This window comes from Anopheles funestus, chromosome 3RL (assembly GCF_943734845.2).
Source record: "Anopheles funestus chromosome 3RL, idAnoFuneDA-416_04, whole genome shotgun sequence".
NCBI classification, from domain to species: domain Eukaryota; kingdom Metazoa; phylum Arthropoda; class Insecta; order Diptera; family Culicidae; genus Anopheles; species Anopheles funestus.
Window position 1 is genome coordinate 78,189,943 of NC_064599.1, and position 23,564 is coordinate 78,213,506.

General features: G+C 42.5%; 1 protein-coding gene across 3 annotated transcripts in view; it reads right to left on the reverse strand.

The window, feature by feature from the left end:
• Positions 1-23,564, reverse strand: part of LOC125770887 (protein unzipped-like) — a 57,338-nt gene that overhangs the window by 9,352 nt on the left and 24,422 nt on the right. For all 3 annotated transcript variants that reach the window (XM_049440939.1, XM_049440938.1, XM_049440941.1), the window contains one exon: positions 16,307-16,908. The gene's annotated coding sequence lies outside the window, so the exon portion shown is untranslated. The remainder of the gene's footprint in view (positions 1-16,306; positions 16,909-23,564) is intronic.

Genomic DNA, 23,564 nt, shown 5'->3' on the forward strand with positions numbered 1-23,564 from the left:
TTACCTTTCGAATTTTGTAACCTACAGTGGCTGAAGGTACTCGTCGCTCGCCTTAATCGATTAGATGATTCGTTTATTGGGTAATTATTATGGCCGTTCTTAAAATAAAAAGCCTGTCGAATCGCACTACCCGAGGCCGTACGTGACGATTTGTCGCTGGTAATTACAGGGGCGTTCACATAAATTAATACCATTTGCACGTCCGGGAGGTTTTATTCTGGTTGTTCTGGGGAAAGTACGAGCATATGGTGAGAAAAACATGATTTCCCTACCAATGAAGGAAAGAAAAATATGATTTTTTATATACGCAAGTAAACACTTAACTGAACTGCTTTATTGATCAATATTCTCTCGAATAACTTCTGGCACAGACATATGAGGGCATGGCCGTCCAAGAAGAAAATGTAGCCATTAGTACCATCTATCGACCACAGGTTAAAGATTGGCGATCCGTTGGATACCGACCGAGTTATAGGCAAAACTTGGTGTAAAAATGAGGAAAATTTTACATTTTCTCAAATAGGGTATGGAACTTGGTTCCTCGAATAACTTCTGGCACAAACATCTGAGGGTATGGCCGACCAAAAAGAAAATGTAGCCATTGGTGCCATCTATCGACCACAGGTTAAAGATTGGCGATCCGTTGGATACCGACCGAGTTATAGGCAAAACTTGGTGCAAAAATGAGCGTTATGAAATTTTCAAATTTTTAGAATTTTTTGATTTTTTATTATTTTTTACTCTTTTTTTTGTTTAAAACATTATTTGAGTGAAAAGAAACTTATTGCAACCAATTGGCATTAAAATAAATCCATTTAATTTTTTTTGCAAAATTTCCCAAAAAAACGTAAGGGGTAAGCCTTATGAAATTTTCGAGTTGAAAAATTTTTTAAAATTTTTTTTCTGATTTTTTATTCTTTTTTTATTTTAAAGAATTATTTGAGTGAAAAGAAACTTATTGCAACAAATTCCCATTAAAAAATATCACATTTTTCAATTTTGCTAAATTGCTCAAAAATGAGGAAAATTTTACATTTTCTGAAACAGGGTAAGGAACTTGGTTCCTCGAATAACTTCTGGCACAGACATCTGAGGGCATGGCCGTCCAAGAAGAAAATGTAGCCATTGGTGCCATCTATCGGCCACAAGTTAAAGATTGGCGATCCGTTGTATACCGACCGAGTTATAGGCAAAACTTGGTGCAAAAATGAGGAAAATTTTACATTTTCTCAAACAGGGTAAGGAACTTGGTTCCTCGAATAACTTCTGGCACAGACATCTGAGCGGATGGCCGTCCAAGAAGAAAATGTAGCCATTGGTGCCATCTATCGACCACAGGTTAAAGATTGGCGATCCGTTAAATACCGACCGAGTTATAGACAAAACATGGTGCAAAAATGAGGAAAATTTTACATTTTCTCAAACAGGGTATGGAACTTGGTTTCTCGAATAACTTCTGGCACAGAGATCTGAGGGCACGGCCGTCCAAAAAAAAAAGTAGCCGTTGATGCCATCTATCGACCACAGGTTAAAGATTGGCGATCCGTTGGATACCGACCGAGTTATAGGGAAAATTTGGTGCAAAAATGAGGAAAATTTTACATTTTCTCAAACAGGGTATGGAACTTGGTTCCTCGAATAACTACTGGCACAGACATCTGAGGGCATGGCCGTCCAAGAAGAAAATGTAGCCATTGGTGCCATCTATCGACCACAGGTTAAAGATTGGCGATCCGTTGGATACCGACCGAGTTATGGGGCAAAGTTGGGCCAAAAATGAGGAAAATTTTACATTTTCTCAAACAGGGTATGGAACTTGGTTCCTCGAATAACTTCTGGCACAGACATCTGAGGGCATGGCCGTCCAAAGAAGAAAATGTAGCCATTGGTGCCATCTATCGACCACAGGGCCATTGGCGATCCGTTGTATACCGACCGAGTTATAAGCAAAACTTGGTGCAAAAATGAGCCTTATGAACTTTTCAAATTTTTATAATTTTTCAATTTTTTTATAATTTTTTATTCTTTTTTTTTTGTTTAAAACATTATTTGAGTGAAAAGAAACTTATTGCAACCAATTGGCATTAAAATAAATCAATTTAAATTTTTTTGCAAAATTTCCCAAAAAAAACGTAAGGGGTAAGCCTTATGAAATTTTCGAGTTGAAAATTTTTTTAAAATTGTTTTCTGATTTTTTATTAATTTTTTATTTTAAAGCATTATTTGAGTGAAAAGAAACTTATTGCAAAAAATTCGCATTAAAATACTTCATTTTTTAAAATTTTGCTAAATTACTCAAAAAAAGCTAAGTCTATAGCCTTAGGAAATTTTCAAATGGGAGCGCATCGTAAATCGCTCCTATGTGTAGCGCTCCGTACGGAGCTACCTCTTTTTCGCGTGGGCTGTGCGGGAGCGCGTACAATAAGATGAGCGGAGCGATTGAGGTACCTCTTTCGCTCTTGATCCAACACTAATCACAATCTATGCTAGATAATCGTGTTTGCTGTTTGCATATCGATGTGGGAGATTTATGGGCGTGTAACATGTAAACGAACGTTGGTATAAGCCATTGTATGCACATGAGCTAGAATGGTTGCATTAAATTAGATTAAAGTGATCGTTTATAAACCATTGAGACTTATTTTTTGTTTAGTTTTCATATTATGCATCAACAATTTGCATTAATTGCTAAAAGAGCAGCAACAGAATGTCTTTCCTTCGGCTTCTATACCATTAAATCTTATTATATTATGACTTTAAATTCCATCGATCCGTTTAACATGTTTACTAAACACATTTTTACGCCCGATTTATTACAAAAGCTAGCAACCGTCTCGGAGAAGCGATGAATCTGTCACCATGTCAGTCATCAAACAGGGCATTTGGCGTTGACTGACGTCGGCGATGAGAATGTTTCGCCTCCTGTACTACTTGCGTGTACGTGATTGTTTTCCATGCTTCCCAAATCCACCATACAGCGGAATTACTACAAAGCATACAAGTGGATGAGTAATACGCGCCACTGTAAACTGCCCTGTCCGTATCCACATAAATCACCGCGAAGAAAACCGCACGAACAACGATAAGACGTGACGAAAGGCCCTTTCAACCGCAATCAACGGGTCAGCTAATGAATAATAAGTGAAACCTTATTGCAAAAAAGGTGTATTTTTGAAGATGTAAATTCAAGTACATGCCGACCATGTTCGATGAAGCGACGAAAGACCCCAAAAATCCTTTGTAACCGCATAAATTTACCGCTTTTGTGTGCGTGACGTAACATGATGAAAACAATCAACCCGACAAGTTAGTTAGCGCGTATGATTACCCTTACAGTTTAGGGGATTATTTAGCTGCTCCAAAAAAGCATAACGAGACATCATCGTTTTCTCTCCCCAAAATCAGTAACGATCGTTTAGCGAACCGTCTAATTATTGGGAGGGCTTTTGTTTTCTTTTTTCAATTCCGTTGCCATGTTCCGGACGCACAATGAATACGAAAGTACTCAACCGAACTGTCAAGGAAGGTTGAACGTAAAACATGTATAATTGTTTCGAATTATGAGCAAAAAAAGGCAACAGAAAAATGTAAATTAAGCAAATATTATTCCACACTAAATCGCTACACAAATCAACCTATTCAAATATGGTAATTTACATGAGAAAGAAATGAAGTGTGAAAAATGACTTTTTGTCCACATATGGAGGTAGTGTGTCATAGCTGCTAATGACCAACAAATAAAATATTATTGTTAGGAAGTCCTTGAAAGAATAGGAAGGGAAAACATTTCATGCTTTTCAAGCACATACCGTCGCACTTTACTGAGGCAAAGTGTTAAAGAACTTATTGTTTGTCTGTTTTATATCGGCCGAAAGATCCACTCAACCGATCTTGAACGTTCACAAGCGTCCACTAATCTTAATGTTTCCGGTAAAATATTCGCTCTACAGCAAGAAGACATGTTTTCAATTTGACCACCACAAACAGTCAACTACGGCTTGTGGCCGGGTGTGCAAAAACACAAGATTAAATCAAATTTTGAATAAGAATGAAACCATGACGGACTCATTTTCCACCAGAGCGTGAAGCTTCTGGCGGCTGATATTTCGCCACACTCGGCGATTGCCAACTGATACACCGGTTGGTGAGGGTTTTGTCTGGAAAAAGCTACCCTCTGAACGGTGCTGTGCAGTACTGGAACGGATATTCGCAAAAACAACCGTCGACCGGAACCGTACGGAAGCAGCAATCCGGACCAGAGACGGGGATCAGGTGACGAAAAGTGGACAACAAACGTAGAACAAAATGCGCCATATAATCGGACGTGAAGATCTTTAGGAAATGGTTTTAAAATGGGGAAGATGGCACTGAGCCTCGAAAACTAAACCGCTCAGGTTTGGTCAGGTAACAGAAATGGAAGGATGCACTTGAGTCGCTTTTGTGTCCGATAGAGCCGTGTGTGTTTGTTTGTGCTATAATGCCACGGTATTGTGTGTGTTTTTTTAACGAAAACTTACAAACAATTGCCGCGGGTAAATGCAGCGTGGAATGCATCCTCGTTCCAAGCAATATCCCCATGGCGAATGCATTTAATTGCACTGCGAAGGATGAAACGGTTGTGGACAATGGAGTTGTGAAGGAATGATTTATTAGGTTCTTTAGCCGGTTTTAATGAATCATTTTATTGATGAAAATTTATGAACAAAATCCCGTTAAGTGAAAGGAATTAGGGTCGATAGCCAATAATTTAAATTAAAAATGGTTTTAAACTGCTAACTTTGCACCTCGCATTGCATACTTTTAGGCTGTATTAACTTAAAATAACAAAACATTCCAATTACAGATAAATCCTCTTAAAACTCTTCCTTCACATTACAAATGTAATAAATGTCCCATTTTTTCCCTTAATTCGGCCCGAAAAAATGCGCAAATCGATTGCTCCAATGGCATTTGGAGAAGCAACCTTTCCGGCAAAAAGGAATGCACATGATATCATAAATCATCAAAACCTTGCAATCTTGGTCACGAAGCACGGTGCAAAAAGAAAGACGTCATCCAAAGCGTCCCAGTTTTATTGCAATTCAACAAAGGGAAGGATCTGCATCTGGGAATGTGTTTGTGTTTGCGCTTCTTTTATCTTTTGCTGCACTTTCCGTCGACAGCAATATGTTGGAATGTGGAGTTGCTTTTTTTTCGTTAGCGTGTCTGTAGCTTGGGGATGTTCGGGATGTTTGTCCGGTGCACAAGAAATGGTCTGTTTGCTTGACGAGGTGCGTTGTTTGCACCTTGGAAGGAGGTTCTGTCTCCATAAAGCAGCCATGTGGAATGTGTGGCAATGTTTCTACTTCGTTGCATTTTTTTAAAGAGGCGAATGCGCGTTCAGTTTACTTAATAAAGTTTATGTTGACAAACAGCCTAACGCGAGATAAGTTCTTCTCGGTTTGGATTGTCTGCTAGTGACGAGTTTTCCCTTGCATGCACTGTGTTTTTGGAAGGGAAATGTTTCAAAATCACACAACAAACAACTGAACGATAAGACGCGAGCGATATTAAGCTTTTAAGGAGGTTAAAGAACAATTTCAAAATACGTTACAAAAGATAAACTGTTCTGAAATGTTTGTGTGTTTTTTTTATTACAATTTATTCGCTTTAAGTGAGGATTTCTCCGTTTGGAAAGCAGCTGAAGGGAGAGAAATATTAAATACCACTTACCACAACATATCCGCCCCTCAATTGTGAAACTTTGCCGCGAAGAAGAAAACAGAGCTCGTTAAAACGATAGTCACATTGTATGGCGCATTTGTCGTTTGTTCGGTTTTTGTGACCATTTCTTCCAGAGTTTGTAAAGCGATACGACCTACCCAGCTTGCACAGGAAGAGTGCCGCGAGCGAATCAATGAATCACTCCACGTAAAATGACACAAAATAAGTACGCTTCCATCAAACTGTCGTTTCGACGGCGCGCCACAACGGAAAACGATAAACTCAAAAATCGTCCCCAATGAAAGCTCATTTTTCACTCGTCTGGCACCGTGATCTGGTGCAACAGGAAAAACAAACCAGACCACAGGATGAAAAAGGGCTTCAAGGATTTATATTACTTCGGTTTGGTGTTCTGTATACGAACATAACGCAGAAGGAGACTGATAAAAAAGCAAACGATAAATATATAGCACTAGTGTGGGAATTTTGCCCGCCAAAGATGGAAGCTGAAGTGAGACATTATATCCGAAAAGGATATAAATTACAAACGGAACAGTAAAAAGCATACGAGAAGTTAAGTGTTTTATCAAAGCGGAAGTGTTTTCTTCATTCGAACAACGATTTCAAGCATTTGAAGATGAACTAGTACGTAGATACCAAGTTTACTCTATTTACTTGAATTAAACGTATGTTTTTCCTATTAAGTGAAATATTTTAAACAGTAATTTTCATTGTTTTCTATCCCTTAATCGCGACACCTGTAACAATAAAAGAAAATGTTCAAACCAAACTTTCTTTCCGCGACCAAAGAATTCTTTCAATTTCATTACTTGAAAAGTTTACGCTACGAAGTCACCATGATGATTTAGGTCGAGAAAAGGTTCTTACAAATGTTGTTGCAAGTTTTTCGTTCTGCTTGTCACCATCTCAAATTCCATACAAAAACGAAAAAGATCCTAACGAAAGAAAAAGGGTTCTAACAGTTTAACCACGGGATAGACGGTTCCTAGGGCAAGCGGCACGAAATTTCTTTGCTCGGAAGTTTGCCGAGTCGAAAGGTGTCAAATATTTGATCACCCCGCTGATGACAATTTTGGAAAAGGAAGAATACGTACTACACCGGCACCACTGAACGATGATTATCCTGGTGGAATTGAATTTACTTTCAAGGTGTGCGGGTTAGTCTTTCTGTGGGTGTTAAAATGCTGGAAGATGGTAGCACGGATGTAGCACGTGCCGTAAGAATTGATGATGGTATCCAAGCAAAAGAGAAAGTTCATTAAGAAATGTAACCGGCATCTCTTTTCAAGGGCGACAACTAGACCACTTTTTATCGTCTACAAAACAGGACAAAGAATACAAGACGGAGAACACAGTTTTGGATAACATTCGATACGAATCTTGATGAGCTTAAGCAGTTCGACATGTTGTCAACATGGCTACATGATCGAGTCGTACGTCTGACATCATCTCAATGTCACTCGGTTGGAGAAGCTTTGCTACAGCAGCCAGATTCCTGCGTGCACGTGCGTCTGAGCTGATGTGTTATCCGTGGCGCCTTCAATCTCGTATGCAGTGAAGAACTTACGTCATTGATGGCACGAGTTAAGCTGCAAGCGGAATTCAATTTCCACCCAAGGTCGCATTATTATTAAATTTATCTCATCTATACGTCAGCGTCCCTGACATGCCACGTTCTATAGCGCTGAATGGTCCAAACAATCTTATCTTAAACTCTAGATTTAAAAATTGCCAACAAGAACAAGAATTGCGAAGAACACAAGATTTCTCTGCTGAGTTAATATTTGCATACATAATTCATATTGGATTGGAGGAACAGCTGAAGGTGGACGGCCGTTGACCATAAGCATATTCTTGATAAACAGGTCTTCCATAAACTGAACGGTGTTGGGGGATTTTTAAACTACCGAGAACCGTTTTGAATCAGTGTCCACATAAATACGTACAAATTAAGGCATTTAGAGCGGTTGGCGATTATGAAGAGTTTCTGCACAACGTTGACTTTGGTGGACAATATTTACTCCTTTAGGAGATAAGAAAATCTAGACCTGATATTTTGGCTGTGACACCCGAAAGAAGAACCCCGTAAAACCTGTACTTTGTTCATCGTTATGATGTGTTTCGCTCGTAACGTTAATCAAGATATACCGCCGGATATGTTAACGGGGCGCACCGTTCAGTCCACAGAAGCATATTTTGAGGAGAAGAAGTACGGTCAACACATAGGAAATATAACCAGATTTCACCAGAAGGAAGATAGCAACTCCTACGCTCGAAAAATTGAATCCAAAAAATGAACGCATCAACGAATTTAAGTACCATCCCGCGGGGCATCGCACTCGCTTTAATCCTCCTCATTGCAAAACGGTGGAAGTTTGGGGCTTTCGATTAAGATTCTTTGCACGCTCCACTTGTACAAAAGTGCACAATCCAAAAATGCCGCTGTTGCCAACGGTTGCACTGGGAGCCATAAAACAGGAGCACTCGCAAGCAAACGTTGTTAAGTACTCGTTCCAGCCGTTCCAGTAACATCGTGCTCGAAGTACCTGCATGTGATCAGAGAATATATGTGGACCGGTTTTGGTTTTTTGGGATTTTAAGTCAATCCGAAATTTCAATCCAATAACGTACGTCGAGTAAAGCTGTCGTTGTCGTGTCACAATCCCGGTGCGTATTGGTCGTGTGGTTTTTGCATGTCTGGATCGACACGAGTTCGTTTGAAGCTCAACAAAAAGTGTCTCGACGTCGGACAAAAACGCTGGTGTCCTCCACCACGAAGTCTCACAAAAAAACCGTCCGATTGAGGTTGGCAGTTTTGCATATTTCTGGTCCCATATTGTCTGCGGCATGCTGTTATGCCGTCCCCGTTCCCGTGCACCATTCTTCCTCTGGAATGGGTAAAATATTGTGCGGATTTAATGCTTCTATCGGGGGGTCTCTATTGACGCTCTTGTTTCCATCTACTATCTACGACATTTTGAAAGCTGCCCTTGGCGTAGCTCATATGTCACAGACTCTCTGGTGGTTCTGGGTGATGGTTTGCTTTTTTACGACACATGGCCCGACTATGGTCTTAATTAATAAGCACCATAACTGAGCACTCTGAATATCACTGCCGAGTACGCCTGCTGCACCGATAGACATTCTAGTGGAGTAATCGTTTCGAAACGTTGGAGTTTTGACATTCTTCGGTTGCTTTGAAGACTTCACCCATGGTTGGATACTTTGACTGACACCCTTTGCACCGTTAAGAGCGACCGTTGGTCGGTATTATGCTCATCGCAAGATTGTTGTGGATGCCCTTTAAACAAGCGTGCCCAGGCTAAAGGGGTACGATTACTCGTTAAGCTACCGGTTAATTCCGGATCATGTGTCATGTGTGTCTATCTTGCAATCGTGAAAGAATTACCGGCAAAACGTGTATGAAATAGAAAGGACAGGAAGAACCGGCACATTGCCGTGCATAATTTGTCGCTTCATGCCACCTGTGCGACCTAATGTCGGAGCTTTGTGGTTGCCATGGGTGTTTGGGACGCGTTACACATGACGTACAACAAAGCATCTCATTGGTAGATGGTTTTGGACGCGCGTCTGTACATCTTTAGTTGGAGCCATAATTTATGTCATATTGTGACGCTCATTAAACATTCAACAGTTTTTTTTTCGCTGTAGTTAACCGGCATTCGCTTAAGGCTTGATTTTATATTTTGTGAATACGCGAAGTGCGAATGAACGAAGTGAAATAGGATAGAAAGCATCATAGTTTTTATTTCTACATAGAAGGCCATACAAAGCAAGGTGGAATTATTGTTGGAAGTTGGCAGTTCACAGTAGGCGTCGGTGATGGCATCATCATCACCAATTGTAGCTTTGACCGATTCATATCCAATAAATTTCCGTTCCAACAGTACCGATTTGAATGATGACGGAACACATTCAATCGAAACCAAACGGCCGGTCCCAAATGAAGATATTCGATCATTTCCAACGGAAGTTCCGAAGTTGAAATGGGATAAGGAACAGTTTGACGTTCGCCGACCGTATGAAAGGAAAAACTACGAACACCCTTACCGAGATCTTCCAGGGTATTTATCCAACTTCGAAGGGCTCAATGTGAAGCCACGAAAATGTACCACCGCAAACCCATTCGCTAGGCGAACGCCTATTGAGGAAGTGTTTCACAAGCGCAACATTAAGAGTGTTTGCCCGGCGGAAGTACCGCGAACACTTGAGGATTGTGTGGAGGATGTTATTGTGGCGGATAATGTGAGCTCGCGGGATAGTACACTGGAGGAGAAGCTGGAAGAAGTCGAGAAAGTTGCTGACAGAAGAATTGTATCGAGAGAGTGCTGTAAGGCATTTTTCCGCGCTAGAAGGGGATTGCTTAGAAGTGAATTGTTTCGAGAGTACTTCAACCGTGAACCAACTTCGGAGAAAGAAGATCCAACTAGTGAGTCAGATGATAGTGAAGCAGTACTGGACGAATTGCCGGATGGGTTGGAGATGAAAAATGGCAGTGTAGATCTCGAAATTGTTGACGCTCCTCACCAAGTGCGATCCAGTTCAGTTGCGTCTTATCTGCCGCCTACAATAATGCATAGAAATGACAAAATCCCTGTCGTTGAAGCGCAGGAACAGTTCTTGCAACGAATGAGATCTCGATACCTGCACAAGTTTGACCGGGTTAGACAGCAACTAGAGGATGCCGAACGAGAACGTCAGAAACCTCCAGCACCATTCGATGCGGAAAAATACGAATCGGAATACCCGGAGCCTGACATCCGGAACGAAGCCAAAGCCCAATTCCGCGAGGCGCTCAGAAACCGGTTGGAAGAACTAAACCAACTTCAACACCGTACGGTTCGTAAGTATCCGACATCCGTGAAACAGTTCGCAGCGTATAAGGCTCAAATTATGGAGGATAGGAGAAAACTTCGAGATGAAGCGTTGCTTGTGGAGGATTACTTTCGCAATGCAAACACCCCAAAGGAACTTCCTGAGGCGAAGCTCGAAGTGAAACGATATCGTTTGGCTGACTTCGGTGTACATCCTGATGATTCGGAAGACGAAGAGGTACGGGAGGAGGACGAACAAAACAAACGAAATGAACCATTGGTTTATCACACCTGTATGACCCGGGAGGAATGGGGCCACTGGATAGCTCACAGCACCAAGATCGAAAAGTTGAAGTTACCAAAAGTCATGGTGCCGCGAATTCCGGTGCTAGTGCAGAAATGTGACCAGAGTCCAATTCGACTATACGTCCAGGGACGTCTTCTGGATGGCAAGCCACAAACGGATAGGCTCCGGAGAGAAGCTATCGCTCACCCGAAAAAGATTATCCACTCCATTCAGACACCGACATCTCGCAAAACTAAGGTTGCGATGCGTGACCTCCTGTTTGACCCGGCGCCCCAACCAGAACTAATGGATTACGTGCCGTATAACGCAAGTCTCCGACCATATTCGGAAATTGCCGAGGAACGTTTTCGTAGCATCAAAGGGCAACGGAAGGTTTGGCGGGAGCTTCGTAAAAGCCGGATGCATTGGATTGAGGAGCTCGTTGATGAGATCTGTAGCCGGAAGCGATGCTAGTGGGAGGTTTATGCGGTAGCGCAATGTCCAAATTTCTCTTCCAAGTGCTTTTAATATCTTTTACGAAAACAATCGACTAGACTGGAGTTGAAGAGCATGTTTTCTTCTCGATGATCGGCGCCATTTATGGAGAAGCGTTTAAGAAAACTGTGACCAGCAAAAGAGGAGATCGATTCGCTTGTCGATGAACGGCATTTTTTGATGGATACGTTGGCATACACGCACAACGAAACGAACCCAACTGCTGCCGAAGTTGCAAAGGCGTCATAAATCTCCGAGTGAAAGAGAAATGAATGCTGCAGATAAAATCCCTTGTTCAACAAATTGATATGCTAATGATGCGTTCCCCAACTGAAGGGACGGGAGTTTCGATCGAAACCATGCATATAAACGTCGTGATGTGTAGATATGGACAGGGAATGATTTGTGGTCCATATTTTTTCCATTTCACGATTATGATGAATCGGACGCTTTTTTTTGGTAGGGAGTTGTCTTTCCCACCCCTGATAGTAGGTCACATGGGTGCTCTGTCGGGGACGATAGCATATTAATAAGCTCGAGACATGTTCCGTGTGTTGTATTTATGGTACATGTGATATATGGAACAGGACATCTCTGGTGGGTTATAGAAGGTCAAATAGAAGATGCATAATTTGTGGTTAATCCGATACACGTGTTAGAGTAGTTCATTGTTGATGTACCCTTCGGTCAGCTTCTATACATGATCTATCAAAACAGTACGAAGACCTTTCGAAATAGTTGGCCCAAAACAATTAGGTAGCAATATTTATTGTCCACAAATTAGGTGAAAACACATATGTTGCTAGCACAGTAAATTCATTTCGTTATGGCGTCCTCATCGCGAACATCTGGCCTGCGGATATTTCGGTACCAGGACATACCTCATTATGAAATCTAATGCAATAAAATTCGGCACCCTGGTTACGTCGTTGCTGCTCATCATTTTCACACCCCCTGGTGCGTTAACGTTTCTCCTGTTGTGCGTTTTCCTTTCCCCGTTGGTGCAGAGCTTTGAAACACAGTGGACAAAGGTCAGGACTGCACCGGTGGTACAAGCACATTATTTAACTCACCCGACATAACGCGCCCAATTTAGTTCTAACTTGTCTAATTGAATTAGTTCGTCCCTCGAGCCGGAACTGTCCAAAAATCCCAGTACCGTTCCAATCCGAATTCTAACCGTATGACGACAGTGTTTCGTTTGCCTGCAATGGCCTTTCAGCCATTCCGAATGCGGGGGAATAAATCAAACGAAATCTACTAATGCGTCCTTGGACCAGCGTTGCGGGAACAACATTTTGGACGGAAGTTCCGGCCGTAGTAGCACCGGGCGGTCTCGAACCACGCAAACGCAAGGGGTACCACACGGTATGAATTCGGTGCAAACGTGCCCCGTTAAGCCGAAGAATGTACGCGTGCCACACGCCTGACGCCGGGTTATGGTCAGTTGCAGCGATTCCGACGAGTCAGGAACTATTTAATTTTCTCTTCATTTACCCTGCGGCTGCTTCTGCAACTGCTGTACGTGGTGAAAGAGTACGGTAGGTCTGGATGGAGGACGCAATTAAGCTTCGCCCTCGAGGCACGGGATACGTTATGCTGCTGTTTCCCTTGCTGCTTCTAACCGGCCGTTCAGTGAAGGAATCAAATTTCATATCAAAAGAATGGAGGGTTTTATTTTCCGATTTTAGTAAAATGTCGGACACCGTCATAGCGGACCGGGGGTTAATGTTAAAGCCGTGGGTCTTTGTGCTGAACCCACCGCCATATCTGTTTGGACGTAATGGGTTAGGGGTTCATGTTTCCTCTGCAGGGCTTGTGGACGGCAGTGAAGGAAATGTAATCCGCCTATTGAGGTTGTCGATAGTGTGAAAAGTAAACAGTGAAGGAAATGAGCCACTATTTTCAATATGAGCGTCCGCTGAGGCTTACCGTATATTGTGAAGCAAGGCAACCGAAACATAATGTTTGAACTTGTAATTGAAATTTGAAAATTAATTTTTACTACTATGCGCTATGCCGGTGTTAAGCTGGGTCGAACGCATGCCTAAGTGCAAAAGCAAACACACGGTTTGCACACAAAATGCATCCGTTTGTTCGAATGGGACGGAACCATGGCATGAGGTTCGTATGCATAAGAAATACATTATGCTTTCCTACTAACGACGGGCAGCTGCTGTAACAGTAGAAAGAGCTCGGGCGATTCGTCCCGGTCACGCGTTCCGTGTTTAGGTGATTTAGGCGCTATTCTCGGGAGAAAGCAAATAGAAATGGATGACCAGTTAAAACCGTCGAGTTTTGAGGGCCTTTTTTGTCGATGGATATTATGGATGAGGTTTTGAAAGCAACACCCGATCATATTTCATTCACAGTCTCTTTGTTCCCGTTTGCTTCAATCGTAGTTGTTCAGGGTTTGAACGGAGATGCTCTAGGGTTACATCAGTTCCGTACGTACATCAAGTGTCTACTTTACACAACAGAGTGTTGAAATGTTCTCACTGTGTGGGCATTTCAAGGCTGGGAGTATCTTGTTTCCATTCCATAAAGCTGGAATGGACTTTTGATTGGTCAGTAAATGCTCTCGGAAGGGTTATAACCTATGTAGAATCTGAATTCCAAACAATACAACCATCCTGTAAACAAAGCGTCAAAAACATTCGATTGATAAGTCTATTAATAACCAACGCGACTATCAAATCTCGTTCCACCGTGTTTTGATGCCATTTACAGGGATTTTCCGCAACAAAAAAAAACATACTCTCACCCTGAATACGGGTCTCTCGTTTGAATTATGGATATAACACTGGCATGGAGCGTTCAGCGATGCTTGACAAGCAATCCTGACCAGTCGACCACCAATCAACAAAACGAACGGACAGCTCAGCCCGTCTGGTCGTGACCAAGGACCGTAAATCTTTACCAGCATTTTTCCTGGCTCATAATTTCATCGGTTGACATTTCAAGTGGAATCAGCATACAACCCCCTACAATCCTTTGGATTAATGGACATTTGTTGAATTTTTCAGTATGTTTTTGTATGTACGTTGGATTCCAGCAAAACATGTGGAGAGAGCATTTTAAAATGTAACCCGGTGAAAGGAAATACCCTGTGAGGGGGTTAATCGTGTTTTTGAAGCTTTTGTTCTCGGGTGTTCTTGTGGCACCATGGCACTGTGGTCAACTCGATGTCACCCATTGTTGTGAAAGCAATAGCGAGCACTGATCATTTAATAAATTCTTTTATTTTATCTTTTATGTTTTACCGCCATGAACAGTGATGGTCTCGCGCGCGCGCTGCATCATAATAATGGTTTGCTATCATTCCCTTTAGCAAATTGAGGCAATCAAGCATTTTGTAACGCGCGCCAACAAGCAGCCGGGAATGAAAGACCGAGAACACAGGGATCCCTACGTACATTTGTCTTTTTATTAATGATCCATTTAAGGACGGATTTCCTAAGACGTCTCAGCGCAAGTTGATGTCTTGGTGAGATGAATGCCGGAAGAATCAAGATTGCGGCAATTAGGTGTTGCGAGAAATCGGATTAGTTTCCCGTCCACAAACACTTGGCTTTAATTCTATGCCATCTGTTACAGACACACAAAGCGAGACTTAAGCATCTGTAACTGTGAGTTTTCCTCAAAACATATGACAACCAAAACCATCCTCAGCAAAGCAATATGATGTTGCAGTGTGGTATCCGTTGTGATGTCTAAAAATGGCTAAAGCCACCAACCATCCATCCATCACACCCTTAATTCTATTGACCTTGGACTCGTTTGCATCCTGGAGCTGTATTACTCAAAACATTCTCCAACAAGCAAAAGTTTCTAATCAACTTACACCTCGTCTCGTAACCGGTCGGATGGAAGCCTCCCGGAAGAAAGGCGGATGCATACGATTTCCGTTTCCTCTGTACCATTCGCCCGTAGCTGTACGGTCAGAATTGTGGTTTTGTGTGTTGTGTTTATTTTCGGTTCCGGGATCGGGTTTTTAGTGCCGCTCCCGGTTGGTAAGTGATTTATTCGGCTGGAATCGAATTTAAATTGGTTCTTCCCGCTCATTTGTTGCAAAAGCAAGTTTCCGGTGTCCCGGAGCACTCGGGTGTCGTTAATTGAACAGGATAGGAAGGATCCTGCATTGTGGATCCTGTTGGGATCTGTCTGAAAGTTGTAGTCTACGTCCAGGTCGAGACGAGCATAAATCAATTTTGATGTAAAACTTAGTCATGGCAGATGCTGAGTCGTCATATGGTTACATTGGATAGCGAAGCGAGAGAGCTGTGATTAACTGTAACAGTTAAGGCGATAAAGGTAACGATGGTGGTGGCAAGAATAGAGGCAGAAAAAAGCGACACGTACAATAGGACCCGTTCAGTTGTCTAGGATCCGTTACCGTTGGATGGCTTCGTGAGTCGTCGCCGTAAACGTCTGGAAAGTTGTACCAAACGCCATGGATAAAAGAGAGCACACAGGCAACTGTGAAAAGTGGCTTCCACTTATCGTAACGTTTTATCATTATTAAAAGAGTGTTTAGGGAGAGGTCGAACATTGAGCATAAGGTACCGTACAACTTTCACAACCAGCGTTGCATGCGACGGTACCATTCTCAAGTGGAGAATGTCAAGTGGGAAAAGAATAGACGAAAAGAAGCCATCCGTTGGGATAATGCTAAATCTTCCTTCACAGCTGCGTCCGCCTGTTTTTTTCCAACAGGATTCTAAACGGATAAGCGTCATCATGGGTGCACTCGGATTATGGTAGAGAGTATAGTTTACCGACTGTTTTTGAAGCGATTTTTAAACGTTCATCGTTTGCTATACTATCGTCGACTGCATTTCTAAAGCAATCTTGTAATTGGTTCTCGCCAGCAGTTGAAGGGTACCCGCCACGTGTCGCGGTCGGGACTGATGGTGACGACGAATAAATTAAAGCTACGACGAGTCACATTTATGACCATACTCACTTCAGTTTGATCGCGTTCCGCTCGTTGCGTGAAGCCGTCGCGTCATTAGACGCGCGGGAAATCGAGTGGCCGGGTGTTGCGGCGATGCCTTGGAGCGGGCGTTGATGCGTAACACAAATGCCGGCAGCAACACTACGATGGGTATAATGGTGGCGTTTGTTTTCGGTTTTCTTCAAAACGCAAGACACTCACATATGTTTTGGTGTTTTGGGGTACGTGTTAAACAGGGCTTGTTAAAGGGCACCTGTCTGTTGAAGAATTGCTTTTAACACTGCACACACTTGTCAGCCCAAGAAACTAACTTCAATTGGTGGTTATTATTTTTTTTACTAAAACACAAAACACAGACCCTCACGTTCAAATCACACGCATAATATTTTCACTGCATGCTCGTTAGAACTCGTAACGGACGATGGAGGCAAAAATTCGCAAGCTATTAACCGCACAATTTCGTTTACACCAGAGCAAGCCGACTGTTTCGAATTGAAATCCACGCACGAATGAACTACGCACCGTGAAACAACCCCGCAGTTGATCGCTGAATAGGATTACCGCATACAGAACGACGGCGCACCAGAGCCCGGCTCGGATCGGGCGGAATTCTGAAACGAGAGAAAAATGGTGAAGAATGAGATGGAAAGATTAATCATTAGTTGTTGGAGTTCGTATGAGTAGTAATTACCGGCCTGCCTTCCCTCAGCACAAACGCGTTCCATTCAAGCTACCATTGGTGCCTAACTGATAGGTTTGCGACGCTAGACTGAGAAGCTACAGGTGGTTCCTATACGGTCGTCTCTAGAACTAACAATTCTGAGCACCAAGAACATCGTGGTTCTTGCAGAAAAGAAACAACCACAAGCACGGCGAAGTTGGTTCAGGTTCAACGGATTTTCCGACCGGTAAAAGGCAATATGAAGCAATTTCCTTTCGGTTTCGAATTGATTGGACGATGGCGTGGAGGAAACTGAGCACCCAATCGTGCGCAGGAAGCCGAAGATACCAGCGTTCCGGCGAGCGCCACCCGCTGGCACCGATGAGTGTGCTGTAGTGTTGAAAATGTGAATTATAGGGCAATAAATCAGTCATTGCTCTGCGCCGTGAGCTTAGCGGGAAGATCACGAACGGTGTGCGTAATTCGAGAAACCCCAAGAGGTATAAGCCGCTAGGCTAACATGAACTCGGGAGTGCGGTATGCAAATTGATCTCTATTGAAACGCTTTGCAAACTATTTGCCTAATAGAATTGCGCTAAAAGCGCTATGAGGAAATGGCATCGGAATCGCATCTGTTTCGCATGGTCCTGCTGTACCGGGTGGTTGCAACTGTTGCCTTGTTTGTTTATTGTAATTAAGACCGCCGATTGTACGATTCGAAACGACCTCGCATTACGGCGAGGGATAAAATTGAGAACAAACATGGGAATGAATTTTCTGAGGCTTATCACGGATGAGCATCAAACAGAATTCTAATCGATGCCCTAAAGCACCGGTAACAGATGCCTAATGGCCAACATCTAGCAACCGTCAAGCCATTCATTTGCTGCACCATCACATGCTAATGAGCCATCGATCCAAATTGGTTTGGTTTCAGTTTAATGCAAAGCGGAATTCTTCGAAGTAGGGCCTGGTACGGTGGCAAATCAAATGAAATGCATTCCCAGCTGAGGTCATGCATGCAACCGTATGCGGCTAGCGTGAACACGATAGGGATAGTTTTCCCCGCCCGGAAGTCGACATCCAGCTCAGGAAGATGAGGTTGGGTGTGACCTCACGGCGACGCCTGGAAGCCGACACCAATGGTCCGGAAATGAACCCCCTTTTCAAGTCGACAAAAAGCATGCAACGCTGCAACGCTTCCAACTCTCTACCAGTTCATGTGGAAGTCATGTTTCTTTCATACTGCATGACGTCTACTTTTCGATACAACCCGGGGGTGCGAAGGTTCGGTCATTTGAATTAATTGAAATGCCGCACCAATATTGTTCCAGATCGTTTTGCGGTCCTCGAAGCGACAACTCGGTCACAAGATGTGAGGAGTGCATAAGAATTATACCGAACTAGAGATTTAAAGGTGGTGGAAAACGGAGACCCAACGTGCATAAGCAGTCCCCGAGGTGAGAGGGGACCATAAACCGGTACGAGTCGTGCGCTTGTGCTCTGTGTGCTATGACATCATCATACTACTGCTGGAGATGTAGAAGGCGCACAAAAAAAGAGCAACTGAAACCTAGTTGCAAGCGAATAGACCTTAATTTGGTCGAGGTCATTTGGCTAGCCACATTTCTTATCCTTCGTCTCGAACTCGTAGCCGCATCTGCTTGCTCTAAATCGCAATCGTACTGCTGTGCTTCTTTTTTATTATACTTTAGAACACTCTCCGCGTATTGTAGATTGTTAGTCTCATAATCGTCGCTTTAGATTAATGTGCACTGCTTCCATGGGTTTGCTCATCTCAATGTGGGTCCGTCCTCATTCTTTGCAATTTCCGAGTGATCCGTTTATCGATAGATGATGTGATAAAATTACGTTTTAACACATCCCGTACACGTTCGTTGCTGGATGTGGTTGAGGTTAAGTGGAATTATTTCCTCACGGAGGCCACTGCTACGCCTTCCTGTTAATAGCCAGCGAGTGTCATTGAGAATACGGGGCGTTTCATGACGGTGCTGCTGGCAAACATTCTTCGAATGTCCAGAGCAAAGGAGGTTCCCCGTTTGCTATTTCACTTGAGTGTGATAAGTAGCGATTTGCAGTTGCGCTGCAATTACAGGCAAATGATGGCGTATCAAGGTTGCACTCCACACCACGCCGACCGAGTGACGGGCAGTGAACTAATAAATTCTTGCATTAATTAGATCTGCCTGCAGGAAAGACTCATGCCTGGCAAAGCAAGTTGAAGTTGAATGATAAGTTCAAACCGTTTTCTCTCTACCGTGCAACTTCTACTGCGAAAGGTAGACGACAGCTCGTGTAGTCCTGGCGTGGTGCTATTCAATTAATTTACGACCCAAAGAATTCTTGATGACATTTACCCGCGCAATGGTGAACGGAGGGCGGCCACATTTAAAGTGCATCTTAAAATATCTGATTAATGTATTCTGCAGGGAGAAAATGAAGTTTTGCTGCCCATTTACACCGTGGAAAAAGAGAGACCATCAGCTATAGGGCATAGTGATGTCCATCCATTATTAGCCTAACCTCAATTTCACCATCAACTTCGACAACGGTGCAGTGAGTTTGCAGTTGCATCATGCTGATGCATTACAATAACACATTACAGGGAGTGTAGTAGTTGGTGGTCGTTGCTGTTAGCGAGCATTACCGGCAGAAAATGCATGATTGCGTTATGCATGCCATTGACAGCACTGCATGATGGTGTGGTCGAGCTGGTTTATTTATGTACACACAAGCCGAGCTGGCGCCATCGAGGTGGCAAAGGTTTATCGGAACTTCCTGCCGAACGCTTGTCGCACAAGGTCGTTCAATAGCGCAATAATGGGTCACTGACGTCAGCGGAAACCAGCTTCAAGCTGCAGGCTCTACATGGCCGGGTGTCTTTTAGTAGACAGGATGAGATCCTAGGCTCATGGTGAGTTTACTGATGATTCCGATAAAAATAACCAAAGCAACAAAAAAGGCTAGGTATTTGAGTCCATTAGCTTTGCATTGGATCCGAGGCGATAGGCTTCACAGCAAAGGGGATCCGAAAATAATTTCAATGAAAGGACCTTTCTCCAATCATAAAAAACCGAACCCCATCTATAAGGTATGACGTTCCCAGAAAAGAAAGGATAATTTATTTCCGAACGGAAGGATAAGAAATTGTTAAATTTACTTATCCTTTTACCCAACGGTACGGTACATCATGTTTTTGCTCGCTGTAAGCTGAAGGTTTAAAAAAAAGACAACAAATGATACTTAATTTATGCCTTCCACCCACGCGATCAATGTTTGCTTTTGAAAGCCGTTATGTTTGCCGAATGGAGAAATGTACCAGGAGTTGCTCTTTCCTTGCCCGTAGTGTTATTCACGCTCGTTTCTCAACTTTTGAAGATATTAATTTATGTATTTATATATTTCTGACATTTTGCATAGCCATATCGTTTCTCGTGAAAGTGTTCCAGTAACTTTTTGGAAGGTTTTCACCCACTTTCAAAGGGAGCTGTCATTTTTGGGGGCGATTAAATGATTTATAACGCCCAGGAGGTGCTCAGCTCACTGACTTCTGAAAGTTAAAACCGTGTAAGATGCTTTGAACGGTACTGTTTTCAATCAGTTCAGTATTCAAAAAGATCAGTTGAGTAACAAATTGCATGATACATAAATCCTGTCACAGTGCGGCGTGACTCTTTAGTTGGTGTATTTCTGGAGGCTAAATCTGAAAGGTGAATATACTTTTTAAAATATTTTTTGTTATTTGAACATTTCCTCGCGCTTCATAAGATTATGCTTCAATACACATCCGATAGTTTGTTTTCCATTATCAATATCAAACAGATCATTAAAATTGACATCTGATCAACTGTATCGATCGTGCCGACGAGAATGTCAGGTCGTCTAGTACTACAAATCAAAGCAAACTGTCGATACATACTGACATAATGCATTTCGGTTCCCACTTTTGCCATGCCATGCCTTCATCAAATACGAATTCTAGAAAGATCGTGAGAAAATGAAGTCGATCGAGATATGATAATTCCCTCGCCTTATTCCATATGTCCGGAAAGGGAGTGAGAATGGCCGCCATGACACAACCGTAACCAGTTGTTGATCGTCTGATTTATCAAATTATATTGACCGTGATAATATTTACCCACTAGGAACGGTTTTTTGTTGTTGTTGTTGTTTGGATAAACACAAATTGTGTGCTTTCTATCAGTTCCCTAGCAAAAGAGCTTACGAACGATTAGTTCGAAGTGGACCCGTGTTGATGACGGTACAGAGATAAAAAGGCCGAGAAGTAACAGAATCCTCACGACGACCATTTTCTGATGAGGTGTGAGAAATTAATATTCAAAAGCGTTGGACCACATTACATGAACATGAGCTCTAGATCCATTCCCATGAGCTTATCCCAATGCATCCTATCGGCAAACATTGGTCGGTCCGTTGCTTCTTTGGAGCAAGAGCAAGAAAGTACTGAAACAGAATCCGATGTCGCACTTCAGAACGTTTTAAAACACCAAAGTTCGTTCCATGCTGTCACTTCGTAGGATAGATCCATGGTTGTCTGGTCTTTTCAAAGCAGAATTCCTCTTCAAATTCCGCACACACTGTGCCAAAACGGATGTTTGCCTTTAATGGGGAGAAACTATGTTGAACTTTTCTCTGTGCGCGAACCCTTATTTTGTAACCACGACGAAAGGGATGCCCGGCAGAATCTTCGGTTTATTTTTGGCAAACCGGTAAGTGTACTTCAACTCCTGGGGGATGTACGTGGGATAAGCGTTAGCTCCCTGCGTAAAAATGTTACAGCGGTTGTAAAAAATGTTTCAACCTTTTCGGTAAAGTGAGAGATCGTGGTAGACTAATAAACCGCATCCCATCAGGTATTTTGACGTCAAACGTTGGCTTTTAGAGAGGACAAACAGAGGAGAGCAAGCAAATAATAAATGAAAATTAGATAAGGGATCAACGTGTAAACAGATAAACACGACAGCACAACGCAGGAGAGGAATCTGGTTTGAAGAAACAGGACAAATGTTTTAATTTTGTACGGTGAGGATAATTCCACATTTTTTCACGTTCATTCATTGCGTCTACATTTTTTTATATGCTGCAGAACATTCTCCTCGTCAGCAGTGTGTTGGTACCGAGAGTCACGGAATGTAGCTTTAGATTTTTATGGTATTCAAGCACATTTTTAGACGTCTTTTTTTGCGTACGACATGAAAAATTCGGGTAGGGTGCATCAATGAAGGCAATATAAAGCCTAATTCATACACACAACAGACGTCAGCAACCTGACAGAAAGGAAGTGAAGCAGTTTTGGTCTGATTCTTTTTATAGCATTCTTTCCGCCCCGAAATGTGAGGCTTTATGTATGCTGACACAAAACCAGGAACATTGCGGTCGACTTTCGCTATCGTTGAAAATCCAGCTAATCTACTGTCGGGCACGTTTAACGATCTGTTCTTTGCTGGAGTGTGGGTTAAACACTTCTAGGGAGGGGTCGAACGAACCCGACTTAACAGTGTATTCTATGGTGATTTAATATTCAAATTCTTCTAGCTACAACCGTTACGTCCGGCGCGTCAAACTAATGTAGACGGAAGTTTCGTTCGTTCCCAACTCTAGGATGACAACTTCAACGTGAAGTGGAGCTCCGTTAAATTGACTGCGTCAATAAACAATCAGCTCGAATTCACCACAACTGAAGAACAGACTCTGTTTAACACCATGGCTGTCTTTATTGCACGTGGGCGCATTTGGTTTTGTACGAAATTGATGCCTTACCACTTCCTTAAATGGTGCTGGTTTCATTCACATTGTCGTGTTTTAGAACAGAGCTAGGTGTGTGGGTTGACGATATTGGTGGATAGCTTTGCTCGATAAATAAGGCACCAAAAGGCAAGAAGAGTGGAAATACACCCGGGAAGCATCGTGCTGTGTGACTGGGTCACGACCTATACCTCCGGAAGCAATAACCCGTCCCTTGTGCCATGTGGTCACTCGGAAGAAACCAATGTTTGGTGAACCCTTTTTTCGATTTGGTGTGTTTCTTGCTTGTTCCCCGGTTTATCCCATATTCATTTCTTTTGAATTAGCTTATGGTTTATAGTGAAAGACAGGAGAACACAGAACACAGACTGGCATAAATTGCTCATAATTTTCTCCGAGGGATAATTTGATGACACCGAAGGGTTCGGTACCAAATTCAAAACGAGCCATTCTACATGGATTAAAAGAGATAGGTACATGAAGCGAAGGATGTTGGACGCCTGAATTATACTTTATTATATCTTAATCGTATTTGTCTATGGGAAAGTAGCTATGAATAATTAAGCCTTGACAGGAGCTGGTGTTGATAATGAAGACATCATCTAAGGATCTCAATTTAAATGGAATTAGGATGTATTGAGATTTTGAATTGGATTGTAATTAAGAAGTTAGTCTGACTGATTTGGGCAAGTAAGTTTGATGTGTGGCACTTTCGTGGGGGGAACTCCTCTTTCCTTTTAGTGTTTACTGAATCAATAAGTGTTCTTCGTATTCTAGAATCATACTATAATCACCTCCGGGAAAATTTTAAAGACGAAT